Genomic DNA, 10,713 nt, shown 5'->3' with positions numbered 1-10,713 from the left:
TTGTGTTTCTTCTTTCGCAGGGGGGCAGCGATTTGTTCGTTTTGATTTCGTGTGCCACATGTGTCGGAAATATGCCCTAGAGGCAATAATAAAATGATTATTATTATATTTCCTTGTTCATGATAATTGTATATTATTCATGCTATAATTGTGTTATCTGGAATCGTAATACATGTGTGAATACATAGACCACAACATGTCCCTAGTGAGCCTCTAGTTGACTAGCTCGTTGATCAACAGATAGTCATGGTTTCCTGACTATGGACATTGGATGTCATTGATAACGGGATCACATCATTAGGAGAATGATGTGATTGACAAGACCCAATCCTAAGCATAGCACAAGATCGTGTAGTTCGTTTGCTAGAACTTTTCTAATGTCAAGTATCATTTCCTTAGACCATGAGATCGTGTAACTCCCGGATACCGTAGGAGTGCTTTGGGTGTACCAAACGTCAGAACGTAACTGGGTGGCTATAAAGGTATACTACAGGTATCTCCGAAAGTGTCTGTTGGGTTGACATGGATCGAGACTGGGATTTGTCACTCCTATGACGGAGAGGTATCTCTGGGCCCACTCGGTAATGCATCATCATAATGAGCTCAATGTGACCAAGTGGTTGGTCATGGGATCATGCATTACAGTACGAGTAAAGTGACTTGCCGGTAACAAGATTGAATGAGGTATTGGGATACCGATGATCGAATCTCGGGCAAGTAACGTATCGATTGACAAAGGGAATTGTATACGGGATTACTTGAATCCTCGACATCGTGGTTCATTCGATGAGACCATCGTGGAACATGTGGGAGCCAACATGAGTACCTAGATCCCGCTATTGGTTATTGGCCAGAGAGCTGTCTCGGTCATGTCTGCGTGATTCCCGAACCCGTAGGGTCTACACACTTAAGGTTCGGTGACGCTAGGGTTGTAGAGATATTAGTATGCGGTAACCCAAAAGTTGTTCAGAGTCCCAGATGAGATCCTGGACGTCACGAGGAGTTCCGGAATGGTCCAGAGGTAAAGATTTGTATATAGGAAGTCCAGTTTGGCCACCGAGAAAGTTTCGGGGGTCATTGGTATTGTATCGGGACCACTGGAAGGGTCCCGGGGGTCCACCGGGTGGGGCCACCTATTCCGGAGGGCCCCATTCTCCCAACCGTACGTGTGTTGAACGCGGAGGTGCCGTCCGTTTGGCACTAGGATCTTCGGTGATTTGGATCACGACGAGTACGACTCCATCAACCCCGTTCTCTTGAACGCTTCCGCTCACGATCTACAAGGGTATGTAGATGCACTCCTCTCTCTTGTTGCTAGATGACTCCATAGATTGATCTTGGTGAAGCATAGAAATTTTTTATTTTCTGCTACGTTCCCCAACAGTGGCATCATGAGCTAGGTCTATGCGTAGTTTCTATGCACGAGTAGAACACAATTTTGTTGTGGGCGTAGATGTTGTCAATTTACTTGCCACTACTAGTCTGATCTTGTTTCGGCGGCATCGTGGGATGAAGCGGCCCGGACCGACCTTACACGTACGCTTACGTGAGAAAGGTTCCACCGACTAACATGCACTAGTTGCATAAGGTGGCTAGCGGGTGTCTGTCTCTCCCACTTTAGTCGGATCAGATTCGATGAAAAGGGTCCTTATGAAGAGTAAATAGAAATTGGCATATCACATTGTGGTTTTGACGTAGGTAAGAAACGTTCTTGCTAGAACCCTATTGCAGCCACGTAAAAACATGCAACAACAATTAGAGGACGTCTAACTTGTTTTTGCAGCATATGCCTTGTGACATGATATGGCCAAAAGGATGTGATGAATGATATATATATGTGATGTATGAGATTGATCATGTTCTTGTAATAGAAATCACGACTTGCATGTCGATGATTATGACAACCGGCAGGAGCCACATGAGTTGTCTTAATTATTGTACGACTTGCGTGTCATTGAATAAACACCATGTAATTACTTTACTTTATTGCTAAACTGTTAGCCATAGTAGTAGAAGTAATCGTTGGCCTGACAACTTCATGAAGACACGATGATGGAGATCATGGTGTCATGCCGGTGACGATGATGATCATGGCGCCCCGAAGATGGAGATCAAAAGGAGCAAAATGATATTGGCCATATCATGTCACTATTTGATTGCATGTGATGTTTATTATGTTTTTGCATCTCATTTGCTTAGAACGACGGTAGTAAATAAGATGATCCCTCATAATGATTTCAAGAAAGTGTTCCCCCTAATTGTGCGCCGTTGCGAAAGTTCGTTGTTTCGAAGAACCACATGATGATCGGGTGTGATAGACTCTAACGTTCACATACAACGGGTGTAAAACAGATTTACACATGCAAAAACACTTAGGTTGACTTGACGAGCCTAGCATGTACAGACATGGCCTCGGAACACAAGAGACCGAAAGGTCGAACATGAGTCGTATAGAAGATACGATCAACATGAAGATGTTCACCGATGATGACTAGTCCGTCTCATGTGATGATCGGACACGGCCTAGTTCACTCGGATCATGGATCACTTGCATGACTAGAGGGATGTCTATCTGAGTGGGAGTTCATTAATAATTTGATTAGATGAACTTAATTATCATGAACTTAGTCTAAAAAACTTTTGCAATATGTCTTGTAGATCAAATGGCCCACGCTAATGTTGCCCTCAACTTCAACGCATTCCTAGAGAAAACCAAGCTGAAAGACGATGGCCGCAACTACACGGACTGGGTCCGGAACTTGAGGATCATCCTCATAGCTGCCAAAAGAGCATATGTCCTAGATTCACCGCTAGGTGAAGCACCCGGTTTCCCTGCAACTCAAGACGTTATGAATGCCTGGCAGTCGCGTGTTGATGACTACTCCCTCGTTCAGTGCGGCATGCTTTACAGCTTAGAATCGGGGCTCCAAAAGCGTTTTGAGCAACACAGAGCATATGAGATGTTCGAAGAGCTGAAAATGGTTTTCCAAGCTCATGCCTGGGTCGAGAGATATGGAGTCTCCGACAAGATCCAGATATAATGTTCATGCTCAACGCTGGCACCAAATAACAATTATTTAGGTCTAAAACTAATCCCGATGGTAGATGTAGAGGTAGCGTGCCGACCGCGATCACGTCGACTTTGGAACCATTTCCCACGCGCATTGTCACCTCGTCCTTAGCCAATCTTCGCTTAATTCGTAGTCCCTATTTCGAGTTGCAAATATTAGCAACAGAACCAGTATCAAATACCCAGGTGCTACTGCGAGCATTAGTAAGGTACACATCAATAACATGTATATCACATATACCTTTGTTCACTTTGCCATCCTTCTTATCCGCCAAATACTTGGGGCAGTTCCGCTTCCAGTGTCCAGTCTGCTTGCAGTAGAAGCACTCAGTTTCAGGCTTAGTTCCAGACTTGGGTTTCTTCTCTTGAGCAGCAACTTGCTTGTTGTTCTTTTTGAAGTTCCCCTTCTTCTTCCCTTTGCCCTTTTTCTTAAAAATGGTGGTCTTGTTAACCATCAACACTTGATGCTCCTTCTTGATTTCTACCTCCGCGGCTTTTAGCATCGCGAAGAGCTCGGGAATAGTCTTGTTCATCCCTTGCATATTATAGTTCATCATGAAGCTCTTGTAGCTTGGTGGCAGTGATTGAAGAATTCTGTCAATGACACTATCATCAGGAAGATTAACTCCCAGTTGAATCAAGTGATTATTATACCCAGACATTTTGAGTATATGTTCACTGACAGAACTATTCTCCTCCATCTTGCAGCTATAGAACTTATTGGAGACTTCATATCTCTCAATCCGGGCATTTGCTTGAAATATTAACTTCAACTCCTGGAACATCTCATATGCTCCATGACGCTCCAAACGTTGTTGAAGACCCGGTTCTAAGCCGTAAAGCATGGCACACTGAACTATCGAGTAGTCATCAGCTTTGCTCTGCCAGACGTTCTTAACGTCGTCAGTTGCATCAGCAGCAGGCCTGGCACCCAGCGGTGCTTCCAGGACGTAACTTTTCTGTGCAGCAATGAGGATAATCCTCAGGTTACGGACCCAGTCCGTGTAATTGCTACCATCATCTTTCAACTTTGCTTTCTCAAGGAACGCATTAAAATTCAACGGAACAACAGCACGAGCCATCTATCTACAAACAAACATAGACAAGCAAAATACTATTAGGTACTAAGTTCATTATAAATTTAAGTTCAATTAATCATATTACTTAAGAACTCCCACTTAGACAGACATCTCTCTAGTCATCTAAGTGATCACGTGATCCAAATCAACTAAACCATGTCCGATCATCACGTGAGATGGAGTAGTTTCAATGGTGAACATCACTATGTTGATCATATCTACTATATGATTCACGTTCGACCTTTCGGTCTCCGTGTTCCGAGGCCATATCTGTATATGCTAGGCTCGTCAAGTATGACCTAAGTATTCCGCGTGTGCAACTGTTTTGCACCCGTTGTATTTGAACGTAGATCCTATCACACCCGATCATCACGTGGTGTCTCAGCACGAAGAACTTTCGCAACGGTGCATACTCAGGGAGAACACTTCTTGATTATTAGTGAGAGATCATCTTAAAATGCTACCATCAATCAAAGCAAGATAAGATGCATAAAGGATAAACATCACATGCAATCAATATAAGTGATATGATATGGCCATCATCATCTTGTGCTTGTGATCTCCATCTTCGAAGCACCATCGTGATCACCATCGTCACCGGCGCGACACCTTGATCTCCATCGTAGCATCATTGTCGTTACGCCATCTATTGCTTCTACGACTATCGCTACCGCTTAGAGATAAAATAAAGCAATTACAGGGCGTTTGCATTTCATACAATAAAGCGACAACCATATGGCTCCTGCCAGTTGCCGATAACTTTGGTTACAAAACATTATCATCTCATACAATAAAATATAGCATCACGTCTTAACCATATCACATCACAACATGCCCTGCAAAAACAAGTTAGACGTCCTCTATTTTGTTGTTGCAAATTTTACGTGGCTGCTACGGGCTTTAGCAAGAACCGTTCTTACCTACGCATAAAAACCACAACGATAGTTCGTCAAGTTGGTGCTATTTTAACCTTCACAAGGACCGGGCGTAGCCACACTCGATTCAGCTAAAGTGAGAGAGAGAGACACCCGCCATCCACCTTTAAGCACGAGTGCTCGCAACGGTGAAACCAGTCTCGCGTAAGCATACGCGTAATGTCGGTCCGGGCCGCTTCATCTCACAATACCGCCGAACCAAAGTATGACATGCTGGTAAGCAGTATGACTTGTATCGCCCACAACTCACTTGTGTTCTACTCGTGCATATAACATCAACGCATAAAACCTAGGCTCTGATACCACTATTGGGGAACATAGTAATTTCAAAAAAATTCTTACGTACACGCAAGATCATGGTGATGGCATAGCAACGAGAGGAGAGAGTGTTGTCCACGTACCCTCGTAGACCATAAGCGGAAGCGTTATGACAACGCGGTTGATGTAGTCGTACGTCTTCACGATCCGACCGATCCAAGTACCGAGCGTACGGCACCTCCGAGTTCAGCACACGTTCAGCTCGATGACGATCCCCGGGCTCCGATCCAGCAAAGCTTCGGGGATGAGTTCCGTCAGCACGACGGCGTGGTGACGATGATGATGCTCTACCGGCGCAGGGCTTCGCCTAAACTCCGCGACGATATGACCGAGGTGGAATATGGTGGAGGGGGGCACCCCACACGGCTAAGGAATGATCCGTAGATTAACTTGTGTGTCTATGGGGTGCCCCCCGCCCCCGTATATAAAGGAGCCAGGGGGGAGGAGGCGGCCGGCCAAGGAGGGCGCTCCAAGGGGGGAGTCCTACTCCCACCGGGAGTAGGACTCCCTTCTTTCCTAGTTGGAATAGGAGAAGGGGGGAAAGAGGAGGAAGAGGGGAAGGAAAGGGGGGGCGCCGCCCCCTTCCCTTGTCCTATTCGGACTAGGAAGGGGAGGGGCGCGCGGCCCCCTCCTGCCTCCTTCCCTCTTCTCCCTCGAGGCCCATGTAGGCCCAATAACCCCCGGGGGGGTTCCGGTAACCTCCCGGTGCTCCGGTAAAATGCCAATTTCACCCGGAACGATTCCGATGTCCAAATATAGGCTTCCAATATATCGATCTTTATGTCTCGACCATTTTGAGACTCCTCGTTACGTCCGTGGTCACATCCGGGACTCCGAACAAACTTCGGTACATCAAAACTTATAAACTCATAATAAAATTGTCATCGTAACGTTAAGCGTGCAGACCCTACGGGTTCGAGAACTATGTAGACATGACCTAGAACTATTATCGGTCAATAACCAATAGCGGAACCTGGATGCCCATATTGGTTTCTACATATTCTACGAAGATCTTTATCGGTCAAACCGCATAACAACATACGTTGTTCCCTTTGTCATCGGTATGTTACTTGCCCGAGATTTGATCGTCGGTATCCAATACCTAGTTCAATCTCGTTACCAGCAAGTCTCTTTACTCGTTCCGTAATGCATCATTCCATAACCAACTCATTTGGTCACATTGCTTGCAAGGCTTATAAAGATGTGCATTACCGAGAGGGCCCAGAGATACCTCTCCGACAATCGGAGTGACAAAACCTAATCTCGAAATACGCCAACTCAACATGTACCTTTGGAGACACCTGTAGTACTCCTTTATAATCACCCAGTTACGTTGTGACGTTTGGTAGTACCCAAAGTGTTCCTCCGGTAAATGGGAGTTGCATATTTCTCATAGTTACAGGAACATGTATAAGTCATGAAGAAAGCAATAGCAATATACTAAACGATCAAGTGCTAGGCTAACGGAATGGGTCATGTCAATCACATCATTCTTCTAATGATGTGATCCCATTAATCAAATGACAACACATGTCTATGGTTAGGAAACATAACCATCTTTGATTAATGAGCTAGTTAAGTAGAGGCATACTAGTGACTATATGTTTGTCTATGTATTCACAGATGTATCATGTTTCCGGTTAATACAATTCTAGCATGAATAATAAACATTTATCATGATATGAGGAAATAAATAATAACTTTATTATTGCCTCTAGGGCATACTTCCTTCAAAAATACGTCAGGAATGGTTTTCACCATCCCCTGCATATTGTAGTTCATCACGAAGCTTTTGTAGCTAGATGGGAGCAACTGAAGGATTCTGTCAATGACCGCCTCATCAGGGAGGTTAATGTCCAGCTGAGACAAGCGGTTGTGCAACCCAGACATTTTGAATATGTGCTCGCTGACAGAACTATTCTCCTCCATCTTACAACTGTAGAACTTGTCGGAGACTTCATATCTCTCGACCCGGGCATGAGCTTGGAAAACCATTTTCAGCTCTTGGAACATCTCATATGCTCCGTGCTGCTTGAAACACTTTTGGAGCCCCAATTCTAAGCTGTAAAGCATGCCGCACTGAACCAGGGAGTAATCATCAACATGCGACTGCCAAGCATTCATAATGTCTTGGTTCGTTGGGACGGGTGCTTCACCTAGCGGTGCTTCTAGGACATATGCTTTCTTGGGAGCTATGAGGATGATCCTCAAGTTCCGGACCCAGTCCGTATAGTTGCTACCATCGTCTTTCAGCTTGGTTTTCTCTAGGAACGCGTTGAAGTTGAGGTTGACATGAGCGTGGGCCATTTGATCTACAGGACATTTTGCAAAAGTTTTAGACTAAGTTCATGATAATTAAGTTCATCTAATCAAATTATTTAATGAACTCCCACTTAGATAGACATCCCTCTAGTCATCTAAGTGACACATGATCCGAGTCAACTAGGCCGTGTCCGATCATCACGTGAGACGGACTAGTCATCATCGGTGAACATCTTCATGTTGATCGTATCTTCTATACGACTCATGTTTGACCTTTCGGTATCTTGTGTTCCGAGGCCATGTCTGTACATGCTAGGCTCAACAAGTCAACCTAAGCATTTTTGCATGTGTAAATCTGGCTTACACCTGTTGTATGTGAACGTTAGAATCTATCACACCCGATCATCACGTGGTGCTTCGAAACAACGAACTTTCGCAACGGCGCACAGTTAGGGGGAACACTTTCTTGAAATTATTATGAGGGGTCATCTTATTTACTATCGTCGTTCTAAGCAAATAAGATGCAAAAACATGATAAACATCACATGCAATCAAATAGTGACATGATATGGCCAATATCATTTTGCTCCTTTTGATCTCCATCTTCGGGGCGCCATGATCATCATCGTCACCGGCATGACACCATGATCTCCATCATCGTGTCTCCATGAAGTTGTCTCGCCAACTATTACTTCTACTACTATGGCTAACGGTTTAGCAATGAAGTAAAGTAATTACATCAGTGACACGCAGGTCATACAATAAATAAAGACAACTCCTATGGCTCCTGTCGGTTGTCATACTCATCGACATGTAAGTCGTGATTCTTATTACAAGAACATGATCAATCTCATACACCACATATATTTCATTCATCACATCCTTTTTGGCCATATCACATCACAAGGCATATGCTGCAAAAATAAGTTAGACGTCCTCTAATTGTTGTTGCATGTTTTTACGTGGCTGCTATAGGGTTCTAGCAAGAACGTTTCTTACCTACGCCAAAACCACAACGTGATATGCCAATTTCTATTTACCCTTCATAAGGACCCTTTTCATCAAATCCGATCCGACTAAGGTGGGAGAGACAGACACCCGCTAGCCACCTTATGCAACTAGTGCATATCAGTCGGTGGAAACTGTCTCACGTAAGCGTACGTGTAAGGTCGGTCCGGGCCGCTTCATCCCACGATGCCGCCGAAACAAGATAAGACTAGTAGTGGCAAGTAAATTGACAAAATCTACGCCCACAACGAAATTGTGTTCTACTCGTGCATAGAAACTACGCATAGACCAAGCTCATGATGCCACTGTTGGGGATCATTGCAGAAATTAAAAAATTCCTACGCATCACCAAGATCAATCTATGGAGTAACTAGCAACGAGAGAGGGGGGAGTGCATCTTCATACCCTTGAAGATCGCGAGACGGAAGCGTTACAAGAACGCGGATGAAGGAGTCATACTCGAAGCGATTCAGATCGCGGTGGATTCCGATCTTAGCGCCGAACAACGGCACCTCCGCGTTCAACACACGTGCAGCCCGGTGATGTCTCCCGCGCCTTGATCCAGCAAGGAGGAGGGAGAGGTTGAGGAAGAGGGCTCCAACAGCAACACGACAGCGTGGTGGTGATGGAGTGGTAGTACTCCGGCAGGGCTTCGCCAAGCTCTTACGGAGGAGGAGAGGTGTTGGGGAGGGGAGGGGCTGCGCCTTGGATGTGGTGCTGCAACCCTCCCCTCGCCCCTCTATTTATAGGAGAAGGGGGAAGGGGGCCGACCCCCTCTAGATGAGATCTAGAGGGGGGGGGGGGCGACGGCCAAGGGGAGGGGGCTTGCCCCCCAAGCAAGGGGGGTGCCCCCTTTAGGGTTCCCCCCCAACCCTAGGCGCATGGGCCCAAGGGGGGGTTGCGCCCAGCCCTCCAAGGGTTGGTTCCCTTCCCTCTACAGCCCATGAGGCCCTCTGGGAGAGGTGGCCCCTCCCGGTGGACCCCCGGAACCCCTCCGGTGGCCCCGGTACAATACCGGTATGCCCCCGAACATTTCCGGTGACCGTATGACAACTTCCCATATATAAATCTTCACCTCCGGACCATTCCGGAACTCCTCGTGACGTCCGGGATCTCATCCCGGACTCCGAACAACATTCGTTAATCACATACAAGTCTTCCTAATAACCCTAGCGTCATCGAACCTTAAGTGTGTAGACCCTACGGGTTCGGGAATCACGCAGACATGACCGTGACAGCTCTCCGGCCAATAACCAACAGTGGGATCTGGATACCCATGTTGGCTCCCACATGTTCCACGATGATCTCATCGGATGAACCACGATGTCGAGGATTCAAGTAATCCTGTATGCAATTCCCTTTGTCAATCAGTACGTTACTTGCCCGAGATTCGATCGTCGGTATCCCAATACCTCGTTCAATCTCGTTACCGGCAAGTCACTTTACTCGTTACATAATGCATGATCCCGTGACTAACCACTTAGTCACATTGAGCTCATTATGATGATGCATTACCGAGTGGGCACAGAGATACCTCTCCGTCATACGGAGTGACATATTCCAGTCTCGATTCATGCCAACCCAACAGACACTTTCGGAGATACCCGTAGTGCACCTTTATAGTCACCCAGTTACGTTGTGACGTTTGGAGCACCCAAAGCACTCCTACGGTATCCGGGAGTTACACAATCTCATGGTCTAAGAAACTGATACTTGACATTAGAAAAGCTTTAGCAAACGAACTACACGATCTTGTGGTATGCTTAGGATTGGGTCTTGTCCATCACATCATTCTCCTAATGATGTGATCTCGTTATCAATGACATCCAATGTCCATAGTCAGGAAACCATGACCATCTGTTGATCAACAAGCTAGTCAACTAGAGGCTCACTAGAGACATGTTGTGGTCTATGTATTCACACATGTATCACGGTTTCCGGTTAATACAATTATAGCATGAACAATAGGCAATTATAATGAACAAGGAAATATAATAATAATCATTTTATTATTGCCTCTAGGGCATATTTCCAACACACT

Source organism: Triticum dicoccoides, chromosome 5B (assembly GCF_002162155.2).
Source record: "Triticum dicoccoides isolate Atlit2015 ecotype Zavitan chromosome 5B, WEW_v2.0, whole genome shotgun sequence".
In the NCBI taxonomy this organism is placed as follows: Eukaryota; Viridiplantae; Streptophyta; class Magnoliopsida; order Poales; family Poaceae; genus Triticum; species Triticum dicoccoides.
Note: the sequence above shows the minus strand (reverse complement) of the source record.